We start from the raw sequence: 20,128 nt of genomic DNA on the forward strand, positions 1-20,128 counted from the left end.
CCCATACGAGTGGCACTCTTGCCCAATAGCCCAAAAAACAACGTCTTTTTGGACCCTTTTTAAAACGCTTCAAAAACTGTTTTATTTGCACTTTTTTCAAGCGAAACTCATTTATAAGTGAGGAAATAGATGTAAAATGGTTATGAGATTTAAATCGGCTTTTGAAAAACACGTTTTAGTGAGTTATAACTTGAAATGCTTAAGGTGGCACACTTGCCCCAAGTTCCGCTACATAGTTACGTGCGTATGATTATCGCCACGTTCGTCCACTCGATCCACCAGCAGCAACCAAACACAACAGGAATGTAGCCACGTTTATTCGGTGAGTGAGCTAGTAAGCCAGCCAGCAGTTTATCTAGCCGCTAATAGAGCAGGCGAGTAATGCTTAAAAAATCCGTAGTTGTTGCACTCGCGTACTTAAAAGGATATTATAAATAACCATGCTGGTAGTAATGTACAGAATAGTAGGTGTAGTTGTGTTTGCGATTTCATAATTTATTATTAATTTTAATATCCATGGTATTGGTTGGATGAATTTACGTAGAACGATTATGTTTAAAATGGTTTGCAATGTGGTTCCTTATGTCAGCAAGATTTTCTGAAGGTCGGGAAGCAATGTTTTGGAGATCGGTCAAGCCCCCTTCACTTCTCCAATCTCCATCGACACGTCGCCCGCGAACAACCCTATCAAATGCAGACGGAGGTGTGTATGTGTCCCGCGAAGCATGCTTGCGCAAAAAATTGTGCAAGTAAACTGTTGTCAAAACAATGCTTTTGGCAACATCCGGCTGCAGTTGTATGCCTTTGATCACTCTCCATCGATTCGCTAATATTCCAAGCGAATTTTCAACTGGCATACGACAAGTAGAGTGCATTTTGTTGAATGTACGCTCCACTGAATCAGGATGATGTACCCCGCTGTACGGTCTTAAGCAGTAATTGGTAAAGGCAAATGCCTTGTCACCGAGAATAAAGTATGGGACTGGGGTTTGGTACAAGACCTGCAATGGCGTTGCTGGTGGAATGTTTAGTTGGCCGTTTTCTAGCTTGTGATACAGCCGTGTGTTTTTAAATATTCCACCGTCCGATATTCCTCCCTTACCACCAGCATCTGCCCATAAAAAGTTATAGTCAGCATCGACCACAACCATTAATACAATACTAAACAATTTTTGATAGTTGTGATATTCGGATCCGCTATTACGAGGGCAAATAATTTCAAAGTGCTTCCCATCGATTGCACCTATTGCGTGAGGAAATCTCCAGCGCTGCTCAAATCGTCTTGAGATTGCAAGCCATTCTTCTTCGGTAGAGGGTAGCTAAAAGAAAATAAAATAGAGGAATGATTTTAATGCATGTTTTAGTTACTGTATATTTTAGAGCTTCTGAGAAACATAAATTATGATTTTAATGTTCATTTTCTTTTTTTTCAGCTTGGCTACGACGATGAGGGCCTCACTCTCCGTTCCCTCGTGGAGGCAGCCTACGCGGTTCCACAATCGTTGGACGACATCGATTGGGATGCCGCGGTTGCCTTCGACCCCGAGCCATTCTCTCCCACTCCTTCTTCCTACCCTTCTGCCTTATCCGTCACTCCTGGTACGATCCGCGAGGGAAACGGTGTGAGTGGGGCCTTCAACAACCGGCTGCAACAACCGGTTTGGGGCGCAACAGGCGCACCGGAAACCGCAGATCCGGACGATTTCGGCCGGTACGTGGCCGATGATCTTCGGCTTATTCCGTCTCCAAAAAGGAGACGCATTATGAGTATTCAGCGGGAGTTATTAGAAACATAAAAAAAACTCTTTAAAAACATAACTTTGAATACTTTTTGAGTTTTGTACATCACATTAGTTACTTGATTGAAGAGCTACGTTCGAGGAAAAAAAAAAGTTTCCGTTTTCATATTACATGAACCTTTTAGTATTGAGTATTGAACCTACCGTGGCCCGACCCGACCCGAACTCGCAGCACCCACGGGTCGGAGTCGTTTATGCTTTCTCGCACCTACTGATCTTTCGGGTCGACCCAAACTCGTTGCACCCGCGGGTCGGATTTGATTCCGACTCCGACCTAGCGCACCAGCTGCACCCACGGATCGGAATTGATTCCGGCTGACTCTTTTCATACGAGGACGTTCAAGAGGAAAACGTAGTGCAGCACATTTCACACGTTCATTCCGGCTCTGTTTTTCATGAAATATCCGCCGGCATCTACTACGCAAGCAGTGAATTTTGACCCAAAGATGCATGTAGAAAAAATGAGGTTTTTCGCTATAATTTCAACTCTACTCTCTTCATCAATACTGTTGTGCGTGGGTTGATGTCTTTATCAATCGCAATAATATTTGGAAAATATTTTTTTTACCTTCACACTGTTGTATTCATGCGATTAGAGTACAGTTGTTCGCAATGTATTCTGTTTATCTAGCCAAAGAGCAATGACAGTCCCTAGAGCAATGGTTGGCCCCGGCAAACGGGAAAGTTTACTGGCAGGCCCTGGTGCCTGCCACCTGGCTGAACGTTTTAAACACATAAACACTGAAGCGAGGCTGGTTACATCCGCAACTTACCTTGACATAATCCCGCAAAGCCTCGATAAGACATGCGCACGGCTCTTTAACTATTCTGCTGATAGAATGCCTCGACACCTAAAATTAAATGTTGATTGATAAAAGTGTGCTTAGCAAAAAGCAAAAAGCAAAAATAATATTACTTACCCGGAACACGTACTGGAGGCTGGTAAATGTCTCTCCAGTCGCAAGATACCGCAATGTTATTGTGGTGATTTCCGAAATACTACTTTTAATAATAACAGCTTTTTATTCTGTCCAATCGAGCAGTTGCATCCATTCTTGCTAAGATCAATTACAAGACTCACGATTTTCCTCCTCTCCTCGAAAAGCCTCCTATTTTGACACTTCCGTACGAACGGATGTATCGCCTCTCGCTATCTCACTCTCTCTGCGTTTAACCTGATTTTTATTTTGAATGCGCCGATACTTTTCGTTAATCGATATTCTATCGTAACTGTTTTCATGTTTCTACTTAATAAACTTATATTTGTATGTTCCTATCTGATTATCTGATCATCATTAAATGGTTGTTACTTGCACTTTTCCAATCTATGATATATATTTATTTTCCTTCCTGCTCTCGATCCCTACAGTTATCAGCAGCCTTTCCTGTTCCGTGATTGCTTTGCGGAAATCTTTGTCCATTTTCGCAATTTTTGGACCAACAAGGGACAGTAAATGGAAGAAATCTTCCTTCTTCATCCTTAAAAATCGGTTCATCGTCTCGTATATACCCGATGTCGTGATGTCGGTCAGTACCCAAGTAGCCTTAACAAACTCTATTTGATTATTAACAGTTTTTTAAAGCCTTTAATAATCAAATAGAGTTTCTTAAGAGAATATGACATTTCCCAGCGTTACATCATAACGACGTATTCCGTTACCCTCGTTTTTTTTATTCGGGTCAATATAACACACAGTGTTTTTCAAATTTTATCTACACCATTTCCAATTTATTCAATATTCGGAAAATCATTGTTCATTCTTATTTATGTAATAATGCGTATTTATTTTTATACCATACCATTTTTTTATTAACTGTTTGAAAACTATGCGTTTTCTTTTATTCTTCTCTTTGAATCTGCGGTGATAATAAAAAAAGAATTTAAAAATAAAAAAATAATATTTAATATTTTCAACTAATAAATGTGAAGAGTTTGATAAAAGCAATATTTGCAAATGAGAATTTTTTTCATAAAAATATATATTTTCTTGGGCAAAATAATATGCTCTTGATGACGATAATTTTTGAGACATACTGTACATGGTCACGTACATGGCGCCTCCATTTCTTATGTCAAAAAGTTCGTCTAGCTTCGTGTGTGTAGCTTGTGTGTAGATGGCAACAAAACCAAGCGTCTGCGACAATTTCTATCAGCTATTGTTTAATTTGTGTGTCATCATGATTTTATAACAGGTCAGCGTATCGATATTACCATTTTCTTTACATGAGCTACATAAGTTTTATATTCCGCAGCATATTTGATTTGGATAGCGTTTGGACATCATATTTTTCATCCAAGGCTGCAGCTGACCTCCATGCTGATATAATGGAAGAAACCCATGGAATGAAAGAAACTTATGTGATACAGTGACAATATGCAGTGACAAAACGATGAAATGTCGAATAAAAGTATTTGTGGTGAATTTATGCATTTATTCCATGTAATTTAAAAACCTTTTGTTGCAACTTAACGAAGATCTAGAAAATTCGTATAGAAAGAGAAACAGCATAATAGCCATCTCTGTCGATATTTTCGTTAATTTTGATCGTTTTCGTTGAAAATACCGGCTAAATTTTAAATTTTAACGAAACATGGACGAAGCCAGGAAAGCGTTACGCAGTGTTTTAAGCCCTGAAATTACTGCTGTATGGAAAGCTAAAAGTAATACTTTTAGGCATACTTTTAACGGTTTCTTAACAGGATTGTGCTACTTGGGTAGCCGGTTGCCGGTTTCGTTTCGGTTCAGGAATAAGTCCTGAACCCACAAACGACGTGCCTGCGGACTACGGGAACGAGTTCGGGCACGATCCCGGACTTCGTTGTTGTCATTTTCAAGCTCTGGCTCGCTCATTTTTCCAAAAAATTGAGAATCACAAAAATTTTCGCTTCTACTAAACACCGGCCGGCAAACGATTCAAACGATAAACAATGCACACTGCTGCGATCGAGGTGATAACATAGACTACAATTATATGTAGAAGATTTGGCTATGGAAGCCATGATGGATGGAGTTTGGCAGATGGGAAGGAATGTTGTCGTGCGCTTTGTATGAAGCTTAGGCACCCAACTGTCAAATGACGATTTGCCCAGCAGTACTCGGCGTCCTGACCTGTAGCAATTTATTGATTTTGATCAACATGTCAAACGGCATACAGACAGCCTGGTCGAAAATTGATGAGACACCAAGGTGGATTAAAAATATCAGGTGGTGGATTAGGGCCTTTGGGGGGTCGCCATAGTTGAGGGACTTTACGACATTTTTGAACCGTTAACCATAGGTTTCCGCACACAAAGCATAGCAAATAGAACAAATTTCTTTGTTATTATGTGCATTTTTTTGTGTTTATTGGTTTTATAGAAAAAATGAGATATACAGTGAACCCTCTCTTATTTGACACCTCTCCAATTTGAAAAACCTCTCTTATTTGAACATTTTGCACAGTCCCTTGATTTCCAGTACATTTTTGTTCCTTTAATTTGGAAAACCTCTGAAATCTGTGTCCCTCTTATTTGTGTATGGTGTTGCCATGGTTATTGAAAGATGTGTGCTCAAATTGGCGATTCTGTTCGCAGTTTCCTATAGCAACAGTTAAGGCTGCATACTAAATGTTCTGTCTCTTTCTTGTTTGGATGGACCTTTCATTCACTTTTCACCTCTGTAATTTGAAAACCCCTCTTATTGGACAGTCCCATCGCCTCTCAAATAAGAGAGGGTTCACTGTATTAACAAAAGATTTGATGATTTGTTTATGCACAAAATTTCAAATCATGCGAGTAAGAGTTCTAATCTCACGTAAATTGTCCATGTGGCTCGTAGATAATGAGGAATTATTGTGAAAATTGAAAAAAATAATTCTTTTGTAAAATTACGGAATTTTCGGAACGGAAATTAAGAAGAATCGGAAGGTGTGCGCTGTTCTGATTCTCAAGCACGAATGCCGTTTTATTCTGACGTTTACGTCTACGATACTTAAATGTTAACGTATACCGCGACCAAGGTGTTTATGTTTTTTGAGGTGTATTCACATACAATTTTCGGTTTCTACACTTTCCTAATTTTTATCATCAAAAATGTCGAAAAAACAAAGAATTATAGAATAAATTTACGGAATAACACAAAATAACACACTTTAATCCATGTTTTAATATTAAATAAGAACTCGCGAAGTCCAAACTATAGTTTTAAAGAATATTCAATCGAAAAAATGGGGTAGAAAAATTATATAAACAAATTTAATAAATGTAAACAAAGTTTAATTCCTGGGGACCTTACGTCAAGTGACGAATTGTCAAAATGCACTAGAGTCCACCACCTGATAATTTTAAATCCACCTTGATGAGACACCAAGCATAAATAATTTTGGCACTTAAATTATACCCACATCTAGCTTGCGCTGGTCGCCGCCAGATGCGCTCAAGGTCTTTGAAAGAGAACAGGTCGATGCGTTTAGAGTAAATTGACAAAAAGCCATGGAAAATTGTGGCAGTTAAATGGAACATTGGGCCTCATCGCGAACGAAAGTCGATAAAATTTATCCGATCGGTTAATTTGCTCGAATCCACCGGTGGAATTTATTTTCCACCGGTGGATAATTTTCTCCACCGGTGGATAATTTCTCCACCGGTGGATAACTCTTTCCGATTCGAGTAGCCATTGATTTTGCCTATCTGTCAATTACACTTTTGTTTACATTTAGAGGTGTTGTTTTGCAGAATGAATAAAATAGTAAATTTTGCTTATTTACGGACCATCTAGTAAAGAATCCACACCAGGCCTTAGACAGTAATGCCTGTAGGCCTATTCAAACAATCCGGGTAAAGTGTAAAACGGGTTGTAGGCTGAACAAGTCTAGTTGAAACAAAATCGTATGAACTGGAGGACGAGGTTTGAATCTTTTCTGAGCTTGCCACCTTCACTGACGCTTGTCCTGTGCCATATACCATGTGCGTCCATCAACTCCAGCCACCGCGAACGTTGGATCCGTGAACGTCCGTATTTTACGCCCTCGTGCAAAAATATATTGAAACAACGCGGTACAATTATTCCGTGCAATAAGGAGTGTCCGAAGCCTCTCACGGTCTCTCGCTCTCGCCAGTCCATTATCCTGGCCTTAATGACCGACGCCTCCAAGACGTCTGGCCACTTAAATTTAAACCTACTACGCCCCCACCGCAATGGCGGATTTAACGGTAAGCGGACTGAGTGGCCGCGGGAGGTCCTGTGGATATCAAGTCCAGCATATATGGTGTGTACAGTAGTCTCATCCCGGGCCTCCGTGAACGATAGAGGCTCCACGGACGAAGGGACTCAAAGACTACAAGGGGCCCATATATGAGGGATCCCAACCAACATCCCCCTCTTCCCAAAAAAAAAAAAAAAAAAAATTAAAGTGTATTTGTTACAAAGCCAAGTGATGAAATCCACTCCCCACCACCTTCCGCACAACACCTGGGTCGTTCGTTTCCATGCGTTTAACATGGCCTGTCCACTGAAACCTGGCGAGCTTGATACGACAATGAGTGTGCTTCCACACATACGATGATGATTTCGTTAGATTTGATAAAAATAAAATAACTACGTTAAAATTGTAATCTATGTGATTCAGTATAAATGCTTTTCAAGTGTACATATTCGTTTAAATGAATGAACAAAAAAAGTTCATTGGGTGACGCGTTTGTCACGAGGCGTGAAACTTAGCGATGTGTGAGTCAATCCGAGCATTCTCGGGCTGTATCCATCCATAAGTAACCCCGAGTTTTTGGGGATAGTTCAGAAGGTACAAGCAAGCACAACACCTTCGATAGGTACAAGGCAACGCAAACGATTCTGACCGGAACTCGCCGCTCCAACGGATATGAGTTGCTTACACTTTCTTGAACCTAGTGATCCTACTGGTCTTCTTAATCTCGTTGCATTTACGTGTCGGAACCGATTCTAACATGCCATAAGGCCATAACATAAGGTTGGATAAAAGAAAATCATTAGCAGAAAATGATTTCTTTTGTTGGTTTCTTATTTCTTGGCTTGAACCATAAAAACTAGATACCTGTTATAAACCTAAATTTATGTGTTTTGATTGTTTATAAAAAACAGGTAAATTTAAATTTTCTAAAAAAGAATATTTAAGCTAATTCGAGTGATAAAACATCTCAAATAACTCAAACAGCGATAAAACATCCTTTTTTGCAAGCTGTTAAACATGGTTTTTAATATTATTTAGTTTTCCACTGTTATATCAACTGGGGTGGAGCAGTAGATATGGCTAACCGACTGAAATGGTTTTTTTTATATGAAGTTTTCAACTGCATATCCCACTGCTCGACTTTTTAACCACGTTGCTATGGCGGCAAACACCATTCCACTCCACTGCCAAACCGATCGGTTAGCGAAGAATCTGATTGAGAAAACGCAATTGGATAACATTGGAATTTTGCTAACCGATCGGCTAAATTATCCACTCCGTTATCGACTTTCGTTCGCGATGAGGCCCATTGTTTATGTTTAGCGATGGACGTTGCTATGGTGTGAATGAGAATTTTGTTCAGCATTTTGAACACATTTCCTGTTAGAATATTACACAATAAGAATCCAGTTAAAATATTACATGGCTGATACAATCCAAGGATATTTTTTATCATTCGTTGCCGGATTATAAGCAGAAGACGGTATACATATTGTACATGTATGTGCCGATACGATGTTTCATGTTACTCTCAGTGTTTAAATGAAAGTAAATAGGACTTCTGTTACCCAGTTGGAACATGTAAAGTGCTGTTTTATGCCTGTTACACTTTTCGTTCTTCCAGCAGGACCGTTGTAAACGGTAGTGATTCGTGGCCACTGAATGGCAAGCAATGATGTAATCTGTATACAGAGTAGACTGCAATTACTTCTCCTTTATTCTTCAGAAGTGATTGACCGTAAAAAATTTAACCAATATAATATTCCTAATAGTAAATTCGTCCACTTTTCCACGTTAAACGTTCGCTGTTTTTTTGTTAACACGTTTTCATGAAACTGTCAAAAGCGAGCTGAAAATGGGAACCTAGCAACGGGCTTTGCATCGACCTGTTCTTTTTAATAGATCTTGAAATGCGCTAGTGAATATTAAAATTACACCACGGAGTACGATCAATGTAGCACGGCCTTTAAGGCATGCATGGTGTCTCATCAAGTTTTGACCAGGCTACTTGTTTCACCGACAAACCGACGTGACACTGGCGTTACAAAAGTGTCCCACAAGTAAGTACTGTCATTTACCAGTGAGGCGATCACTTCTGTCAAAGTAAGCTCTGTTCACTGCTGCTTCGATGTAAACAACTTTTCTAAATACAAATTGCGAAGGAAGTGTCCCAAGCGAGTGAAATTGGCACTTTTCGGTTATGTTTTCGAAAGACATTTCGTGCACGATTTGACAAACGAAACAGTGTACGAGATTCAGACTTTTTTCGGCACATAACCACAACCGCGTGCAATGGCATATTTGCTATCTTCATTGCACGTTTAGTGTTAGACATTTTGAGGTTAAATAGTTTTTACATTGTTGGTGTTTATATGAATGATACGATACGAAAGAACACAACTGATTTAAATGCAAACTAAACATAATAGTAAAAAATAAATATACATAACCTGCTTAAACGCTTGGCTTGGAGAGCGAAATGGTTTGAATGCAAGAAGCACACATACAGTCATATATTTCTTGTCAAATTATGAGAGTGTATGAGTTATCGTACGAAAATTTCCGCTTGGGGTGAAGCAAGATTTTGTGAGAATTATTGAACAAAACATCCAGCAAAATCATTTTATAAGTTTCCAAATCAAAGAAAAAGATGTGAGAAGTACATAAAACAATACGCATTGGAATTTGCGAAGAAAAACAAAAAGGGGATTTAGCAGTTTCTTCTCTGTGTCAATGTAGTAAGCGAATCATTATAGAGATGGCGCTAGTGTTTAACGTATTTTCATTTGAAATAAGGAGACAACTTTTGAAGCTCATTTTGTTCGAAGTGTCACGTCGGTTTGTCGGTGCTTGTATGCCGTTTGAAATGTTGATAAACACCTATAAATTGCAACAAAGTAGGCCGTTAATTGTTGTTGGTGGACAAATCGTCATTCCAAGATCTATTAAGAAGAACAGGTCGATGCAAAGCCCGTTGCTAGGTTGCCATTTTCAGCTCGCTTTTGACAGTTTCATGAAAACGTGTTAACAAAAAAACAGCGAACGTTTAACGTGGAAAAGTGGACGAATTTACTATTAGGAATATTATATTGGTTAAATTTTTTACGGTCAATCACTTCTGAAGAATAAAGGAGAAGTAATTGCAGTCTACTCTGTATACAGATTACATCATTGCTTGCCATTCAGTGGCCACGAATCACTACCGTTTACAACGGTCCTGCTGGAAGAACGAAAAGTGTAACAGGCATAAAACAGCACTTTACATGTTCCAACTGGGTAACAGAAGTCCTATTTACTTTCATTTAAACACTGAGAGTAACATGAAACATCGTATCGGCACATACATGTACAATATGTATACCGTCTTCTGCTTATAATCCGGCAACGAATGATAAAAAATATCCTTGGATTGTATCAGCCATGTAATATTCTAACTGGATTCTTATTGTGTAATATTCTAACAGGAAATGTGTTCAAAATGCTGAACAAAATTCTCATTCACACCATAGCAACGTCCATCGCTAAACATAAACAATGGGCCTCATCGCGAACGAAAGTCGATAACGGAGTGGATAATTTAGCCGATCGGTTAGCAAAATTCCAATGTTATCCAATTGCGTTTTCTCAATCAGAATTTTCGCTAACCGATCGGTTTGGCAGTGGAGTGGAATGGTGTTTGCCGCCATAGCAACGTGGTTAAAAAGTCGAGCAGTGGGATATGCAGTTGAAAACTTCATATAAAAAAAAAACCATTTCAGTCGGATAGCCATATCTACTGCTCCACCCCAGTTGATATAACAGTGGAAAACTAAATAATATTAAAAACCATGTTTCACAGCTCGCAAAAATGGATGTTTTATCGATGTTTGAGTTATTTAAGATGTTTTATCACTCGATTTAGCTAAAATATTATTTTTTAGAAAATATAAATTTACCTGTTTTTTTAAATAAATAATCAAAACACATAAATTTAGGTTTATAACAGGTATCTAGTTTTTATAGTTCAAGCTAAGAAATAAGAAACAAAAAAAATCCTTTTCTGCTAATCCTTCTCTTTTATCCAACCTTATGTTATGGCCTTATGGCATATTAGAATCCGTTCCGACACGTAAATGCAACGAGATTGGGAAGACCAGTATTATCACTAGGTACAAGAAATTATAAGCAACTCATATCCGTTGGAGCGGCGAGTTCCGGTCGGAATCGTTTGCGTTGTTTTGCACCTATCGAAGGTGTCGTGTCTACTTGTACCTTCCGGACTATCCCCAAAAACCCAGGGTTGCTTATGGAAGGGTATAGCCCGGGAGTGTTCAGATTGACACACACATCGCTATGTTCCACGCCTCGTGACAAACGTGTCACCCAATGAATTTTTTTGTTCATCTATTTAAACGAATATGTACACTTCAAAAGCTTCTCTTCTGAATCACATACATTACAATTTTAACGTAGTTATTTTATTTTTATCAAATCTGACGCAATCATCATCGTACGTGTGGAAGCACACTCATTGTCGTATCAAGCTCGCCAGTCTTCAGTGGACGGTCCTTGTTCAAGGCATGGAAACGATCGTCCCAGGTGTTGTGCAGGGAGAGGGGGTGGGGGGAGATTTCATCTCTTGGCTTTGAATCAAATACACTTTAATTTTTTTCTTAGGGGGGTCGGGGGTATTGGTCGGAATCCCTCATATATGGGCCCCTGTAGTCTTTTAGTCTCTTCGTCCATGGAGCCTCTATCGTTCATGGAGGTCCACGATGAGACTACTGTACACACCATATATGCTGGACTTGATATCCACGGAGCCTCCTGTGGCCAATCAGTCCGCTTACGGTTAAATCCGCAATTGCGGAGAGGGCGTAGTAGGTTTAAATTTAAGTGGCCAGAAGACTTGGAGGCGTCAGTCATTGAGGCCAGGATAATGGACTGGCGAGGGCGAGAGACCGTGAGCGGTTTCGGACACTCCTTATTGCACGGAATAAGTGTACCGCGTTGTTTCAATATATTTCTGCACGAGGGCGTAAAATACGGACGTTCACGGATCCAACGTTCGCGGTGGCTGGAGTTGATGGACGCACATGGTATATGGCACAGGACAAGCGTCAGTGAAGGTGGCAAGTTCAGAAAGGATTCAAACCTCGTTCTCCAGTTCATACGATTTTGTTTCAACTAGACTTGTTCAGCCTACAACCCGTTTTACACTTTACCCGGATTGTTTGAATAGGCCTACAGTCAGTACTGTCTAAGGCCTGGTGTGGATTCTTCACTAGATGGTCCGTAAATAAGCCAAATTTACTATTTTATTCATTCCGCAAAACAACACCTCTAAATGTAAACAAAAGTGTGATTGACAGATAGGCAAAATCAATGGCTACTCGAATCGGAAAGAGTTATCCACCGGTGGAGAAATTATCCACCGGTGGAGAAAATTATCCACCGGTGGAAAATAAATTCCACCAGTGGATTCGAGCAAATTAACCGATCGGATAAATTTTATCGACTTTCGTTCGCGATGAGGCCCAATGTTCAATTAAACTGTCAAAATTTTCCCATGGCTTTTTGTCAATTTACTCTAAACGCATCGACCTGTTCTCTTTCAAAGACCTTGCGTCATTCATACAAAGCGCTTGGCAACATTTTACCCCATCTTCCAACATCTATCCATCATTGGGTAAAATTATAGCCTCCTCGACCCAAAACGTTTTTTTACACATAAATTATACCAGCATGTAGCTTCAACCCGCCACCGCTAGATGGCGTACGCGTTCACAAAAATTACACTACGGAGTACGATCAATGTAGCCCGGCCTTTAGATCGCGAACGGTACCTTCACGTGGGGTGTTATCTTGATTGAACACCTACCAGCATACGCATTATTATTATTTTACATTACGAGAATTTACAGTACTTCACCTAGAGCATCGCATATACTGTAAAAACTTTTTTTTATTCAGGAGTAAAATGTAAATGTAATGTAAAATGGAATGTAAAAACTTTTAAGGCCGGGCTACATTGATCGTACTCCTTAGTGTAATTTTTGTGAACGCGTACGCCATCTAGCGGCGGCGGGTTGAAGCTAGATGCTGGCATAATTTATCTGTCAAAAAACGTTTTGGGTCGAGGAGGCTATAATTTTACCCAATGATGGATAGAGATTGGAAGATGGTAAAAAATGTGGCCCAGCGCTTTGTATGAATGACGATTTGTCCAACAACAACAATTAACGGCCTACTTTGTTGCAATTTACGGACGTTTATCAACATTTCCTACGGCAAACAGGTAGCCTGGTCGAAACTTGATGAGACACCAAGTATGAATAATTTTGGCACTTAAATTATACCCACATCTAGCTTGCGCTGGTCGCCGCCAGATGCGCTAGTGAAAATCAAAATTACGCTTGCGAGTACGATCAATGTAGCCCGGCCTTTAAAAAGCATCAATTGCAATCAATTGCTGATTGTTGCCCATTTATTGGCATCGGTACAGAAAAAATTTAAGCAAATATTTCATTTCAGGGAACGGTCAGAACCTCGCCGCATGCGATTTTGCCGCAAGCTTTTGTATGGGATTTGGCGGCAAAACCGCATGCGGCGAGGTTCTGGCCGTTCCCTCACGAATCGACGGGGAAACGAATGTTATCTGTCAATTTTTAGTGCCTTCTCGCTCATACAGTGCCGAACAAGAAATATAACCGTTGTTTTTACTGTTACTTTTTATTTCAAATTTAAATGTTAATCCACTTAATTGTATGACACCTCCATTTTTCTAGTCTTCATTTTTGAAACTATGAAAAAAACTCTTATTTCTTTATCTACATTCATAACATTATCCACTATATGAAACAAATTAGTTGCATAAAAAAACAGGTTTGTTGTTTTTGTGTGTCACAATAGAAATAAAAATTTCCAAAGAATGAAAACCGCGCCATTCGATCTTCCGTTTTTTGTTTGTTTGGTGTGAAGTTAAACGAAAGACCGTGCAAAAATTGATAAAAATGCCTGTAAGTAATCTAAAACATGTCATTGTATATGGTCAACATACGGGTTAATACATTATTATTCACTGATTTAAGGACAAGCGCAAAACTACAACCAAACGACAGTTTGAGGTACTTATTGCCATGATTGAAGGTAGTGAAGGTGTAGCCGGTGATCGCATCGACCCGCTGCACAAAGCGATCGAAAACTTCTCAAAGTCAAACTGCAAACATATTTCACAGCGCATGCCTGTGAAATATTTCGCATTCAAAATGTTGCAAATTTATAAATGAAATATTGCGAAATTTTCAGCGCTGAAATTTTTCGATTGATACCCGCTGCGCAAAGCGATCGAAAACTTCTCAAACTCAAACTGCAAACATATTTCACAGCGCATGTCTGTGAAATATTTCGCATTCAAAATTGTTGCAAATTTATAAATGAAATATTTCGAAATTTACAGCGCTGAAATTTTTGGATTGAAATATTTCTTCGATTGGAATCCAAGCGTTTTCCCTGACATTTCTGCTCGCTTTTTCGATCGCTTCTGGCGGAAAGCGATCGAAAATCCGAGCTACAAAACTGCTCGATTTTGTCGTGCGGGGAAGGATCTTGTAACGGTAAAACTGACGGTAGTGACGGGGAGTGACGGTAAAACTCAACGAATTGGGACCCCCTATCAAAGATATATCGGGATGGAAAAAAGTAAATTACCACTATTTGATAAGTAATTTTTATAATGCATAACATAAACGTGTTTTACTATTTTAGGTCTAAATCTATATAAATCTGCTTTAAAAAAGAAGCTTTCATTTAATAATGCGGAATACATATCGACCGGAGGGAGACCGTGCTCCTTGCGCAATTTTAATGCCCTGGAGCAGAAAGTTATTCAAGTGCTCGATATGCAACGTTCAGTGGTGGGAACACCTAACGTACCACCAATGGGTCTAGCAGAAAGTGGAGATTCAATCGAAAATGAATGTTTGAATATCAGCCCAGAAGTAACAGAGCTCGTTACATCCGGAGCATGCAATCGGGACAGCGAACATCAACCAACTTCTGCTCAAATAATTGACCAAGAGGTTGAAATCGAAGAGGTACCTGTAACTACAGAACCAGCTCGTAACAGCAGGCGAAAGAGACGCACATTGGCGGAGCAAAACTTGATGGAGTTGCGTAAATTCAATGTAATTCAACAAAAAATACTCAACGTTAAAATCGAAAAACAAGAAACAAACAAAGCTAGGTTAGAAACTGAAAAAGAACATGCTAAATGAAAATTTGAACTAAAACAAAAGGCAATGGAAATGCAACATGAATTGGCAATGCAGGATTTTCGACTGAGGAAGGAAAAAAAGAAAAGGAGCTAGAGTTAAAATATGCTAAATTAGAGCAAATTAGTAACGCAAATCAGCCCAGGCATTAATTACTAAAATGCTTAAAAGTTTCATGGTTACCCGATTTTATGAATTAAAAAATATGCTCAGAATTCTCAAAACAAATGAATCATATTTGATGTTTCTATTTATTCAAACCATACTGAATTTCACCAAATTTAACTTTTTTGTGCAAAAAATAGCATTTATTTTTGTCCAATATCTTTTAATACACCTGTTCTCACTTTCCTCTGAATCTTTATCCGGTTGCTATGGATCGCAATCCATGAGAATGGATCGCAATCAACTACGTCTGAATCGTTTGCAACTACGTCTGAATCGTTTTCAGCTACGTTTGGATCGCTCTCAGCTACCTTTGGATTTTACGGTAGCTCGCGCAAATTTCGTTTTAGCGCACCGTTTATTTGGTGACCGCGGGACACATTTGCACCCCAAGGAAAGAACTAAACAATTAATGCATTCAATTATAAAATCTTATCGTATTTTTTATATGAAGCTTACATCACCATTCATACGTTTTTGGTTATTAGACCAAGTTTTCCAAACAAACCAGCACAATCTTCTTCTTTTTAGCGTAACGACCTACGTGGTCATTTAGTCTTGTTCAGGGTCTTTAGCCGGGTTCAGGGTTCGAGGTATAGCCGGATATTCCATCTTTAGAATGGAGGAAATCTGTTCTGATGCGTAGAAGCAGAAAAATCTGTCAAATGTTGTTCATAGCTCAAAAATGGGGTTTTAACACATATTCTCAATTGGGTTAAAACATAGAACAATACGAAATTGTTGCTTTTCAAATTGTCTGTCATGAGGAGAATCGTGAGGTACGCCGAATGGTCACTAAATAAACTTTGCGCCGCAACGAGATTTACGCGAGCTACCGTAAAATCCAAAGGTAGCTGAGAGCGATCCAAACGTTGCTGAAAACGATCCAAACGTAGCTGCAAATGATTCAGACGTAGTTGATTGCGATCCAATCTCATGGATTGCGATCCATAGCAACCGGATAACGATTCAGAGGATAGTGAGAACAGGTGTAATTTGGTTGCAAACGACAGGGTTAATGCTTACGCTATTTTGACAGACTTTTATGTTATAACTCGTTTATTTTTACAACTTGTGGAACAGTAACACAAAGTATATTGTTTGTTTTAAAATGTTGTTCTTTTATAACAGTATAAACGTAGAAGCTGAGGCAAAGCATTTTCTTAACGTACTAGATGGTTTCTACCAAGGTTATTTGACTCTATACAGGTTACGACAGAGCGATTGAGAGGGTCACCATTTTGTAAACCTTGTTTACAATTTGTCTGTCAAAATCGACGCCGGTCAGCTGATGCTTGGAATAAACAACATAAATAAGATTGCAGAAGCTGAAACTAACGCTTCAAGTTTTTTTCATCCTATCACGTTCCATCGTTAATAGAATACGACTTCCTTGTTGACCTGTTCAATGCTGAGTAAGTTCTGCTGATTTGCCAAGGATAGCATCGCATTGTTTACCCAGTTCCGTTTGTTCTCCAGGTTTGAAATTGCAGTCACAGCTTCTGGGGACGAGGATTTATGCCATCTAGCAGCAGCATTGATAAAAAGGGTTAGAAATTATGCAGTCCTGAACGCGACCCTACTGCGATGTATGGGAAGCGGCGAGGCTCCATGCCGATTCGCCACAATCGTCGGGTTCAGGGTGATCGTCTATGCTGCTCCTGTTACAGTTCCGTATCGTAGCAAACGAATGTTCGTGATCCTGTCTTGTTCCAGTGGTAGAGAATTCATGCCAACTCGGGTGCAGCTTAATTTAAGTGCTAGAGCGAAAAGACGAGAGATAAATGTCGTCCCGGCAGTGTTAAACAACGGCGGGGGTCCATTTCATTTGTGCTCGAGTCAAGTACAATACAGAGGGAATATGATGTTTGAAGCATTTGTGGTGGGTACATAGGTGACATATATAGGTATGGGGATCATAGCTTACAAATTCCCACATTTGTGTGAGGCGAGTGCATTGCACGGCAGAAAAGAGAGTGTGTAAAAAGGTTGATCAAGTAGGTGCTCTCGGTAGGGGTGCACGGTGCTGCTGGTGTACGGCCCGTACAGTATGAGTATCAACATGTTTTGTACATAGTGTTTATTTAAATAATATTTTGTGATTGCGTAAATTGTTGTGACGAAAGTTATGAAAATTACACTTTGTCAACCTTATAGAGGGAAATCGTATTTGATAAATGCTTCCGACAAACACAAATATATTTGAAGTTTATTTTCTAATTATTATTGTTACAACGGGCTCGTTAAACATTAACTCATTTTTACCTCCTTCTCCTACTCCTTGGTCAGCGATCCAACAACTCAAGCACGTTCTTCCATACACACACTAGTGAAAGGCGGGGCAACTGGAACTCACCGGGTCGGAGCAATCCGAAACATCCCGGAGTCGTGCGGGTCCCGGAGACGTACAAATAGATGTAGTATGTGCAACGATTTCGTTAGATACGAGAAAGCATAAGCGATTCCGACCCATTGGTGCAGCGAGTACGGATCGGATATTGAACCTACTTTGATCTGACCCAAACTCGCTGTACCAACGGGTCGGAGCCGCTTATGCTTTCTTACAACTACTAATCATTCGAGTCAACTCGAAGTCCTTACTTCCTCGGGTCGGATTTGTTTCCGACTCCGATCTAGCACACCCGCTCCACTTGCGGGTTGGAATCATTGATGATGCATGATGTGCATTACCCTATGATGCGTTATCCTATTGCCTTTTTTTTCAACATACTATCATCGCTTGTTTTATTAATACTATCATCGTTATTTAGTACAAACATTTAAGCCCTCGTCCCAGTCCTACCCTGTGTCCCGCGAGGGATCTTGGAAAGGGATTGTTGTTTGCTCGGTGGAGGGGAAGGGGACCGTCCGCCCCGGCGTTCCTCTCTTTCCCGTCCACGCTGCTCTCTACGTCTCGCATAACGTCGGTTATTACGAGCGGCAACCACCTCCACTCTATGTGCCGTAATTTCCTCCAGCTCGGCCTCGCGCTGAGCCATATCCTCAGCTGAGCGATTGGCCCTTTCCGCATCCCAGGAACGCTGCAATTCCACAGTTATTTGTCGAGCGGCTACACAGATACGACTCCAGGTGGCTTGGTCTCGCAATATATGCTACTGAAGGGTATCTGGCCGAACCGGATCTGGGCCACCCTCGCCAAGCAGCTCCTGTCGGACACTAGCAAACATAGCACTCGAACATTACATGTTTTGCATCCTCTGGTACACCGACACACCATTGGCAGTCCGGGGACGACGAGAAACTCTTGATACAAAAGTACTCCCAAAAAAGCCATGTCCCGAGAGCACCTGTGCCAAATGGAATTACATGTCTCCATGTTTCCGTGTCTGCCAGGTTCCAATGTTGGCCAACACGCGATGAGCTCATGTCTTGGATTCTCACTTACTCGATTTCTCCCTTGTCACAACTGTTAATTTATCACAAAATTAGTAATTATAAAATTACAAAATAATTAAATAAATTAAAACTTACAATATTTAACACCAAACATTAAGGCCGGGCTACATTGATCGTACTCCTGAGTGTAATTTTTGTGAACGAGTACGCCATCTAGCGGCGGCGGGTCGAAGCTAGAGGCTGGTATAATTTATCTGTCAAAAAGTGTTTTGGGTCCAGGAGGCTATAATTTTACCCAATGATGGAAAGATGTTGGAAGATGGGGAAAATGTTGCCTAGCGCTTTGTATGAATGACGATTTATCCACCAACAACAATTAACGGCCTATTTTGTTGCAATTTATGGACGTTTATAAACATTTCATACGGCATACAAGTAGCCTGCTCGAAACTTGATGAGACACCAAGTATGAATAATTTTGACACATAAATTATACCGACATCTAGCATGCGCTGGTCGTCGCCAGATGCGCTAGTGAAAATAAAAATTACACTTGCGAGTACGACCAATGTAGCCCGGCCTTTATACGATTGCACGATTGCAATCCAGACAAATTGTAAACAAATCAGTCCAATTGTAAACAAATCATTCCAATTGTAAACAAATCATTCCAATTTGTCTGTCAAAATTTTCATTCATTTTTTTATTGGAAATCGGCCAAAACGGGCTTTTGTCGTAACCTGTATAGACGCATGTTAGCATGTTCTTTTTCAGTTTCTAACCTAGCTTTGTTTGTTTCTTGTTTTTCGATTTTAACGTTGAGTATTTTTTGTAAATCACGTTGAATTTACGCAACTCAAACAAGTTTTGCTCCGCCAATGTGCGTCTCTTTTGCCTGCTGTTACGAGCTGGTTCTGTAGTTACAGGTACCTCTTCGATTTCAACCTCTTGGTCAATTATTTGGGCAGAAGTTGGTTGATGTTCGCTGTCCCGATTACATGCTCCGGATGTAACGAGCTCTGTTACTTCTGGGCTGATATTCAAACTTTCATTTTCGATTGAATCTCCACTTTCTGCTAGACCCATTGGTGGTACGTCAGGTGTTCCCACCACTGAACGTTGCATATCGAGCACTTGAATAACTTTCTGCTCCAGGGCATTTAAATTGCGCAAGGAGCACGGTCCCCCTCCGGTCGATATGTATTCCGCATTATTAAATGAAAGCTTCTTTTTTAAAGCAGATTTATAATCCGCCCAAACCTAAAATAGTAAAACTTGTTTATGTTATGCATTATACAAATGTAAAAATGCTGTTTTTTCTGCAACTAATTTGTTTCATATACAGTAGAACGTCGATTATCCGGGGGCGGT

At 39.9% G+C, this 20,128-nt stretch overlaps 1 long non-coding RNA gene across 1 annotated transcript; it reads right to left on the reverse strand.

Moving 5' to 3' along the window:
* Nucleotides 1-471: 471 nt before the first annotated feature.
* LOC133393811 (uncharacterized) lies at nucleotides 472-3,652 on the reverse strand. The gene is made up of 3 exons (XR_009766406.1): nucleotides 2,720-3,652; nucleotides 2,573-2,650; nucleotides 472-1,319 (listed from the first exon to the last, which is right to left on the reverse strand). It is a non-coding gene; the product is annotated as an uncharacterized LOC133393811 (long non-coding RNA).
* Between the last annotated feature and the right edge of the window lie 16,476 nt (nucleotides 3,653-20,128).

This window comes from Anopheles gambiae, chromosome 3 (assembly GCF_943734735.2).
Source record: "Anopheles gambiae chromosome 3, idAnoGambNW_F1_1, whole genome shotgun sequence".
Lineage (NCBI taxonomy): Eukaryota > Metazoa > Arthropoda > Insecta > Diptera > Culicidae > Anopheles > Anopheles gambiae.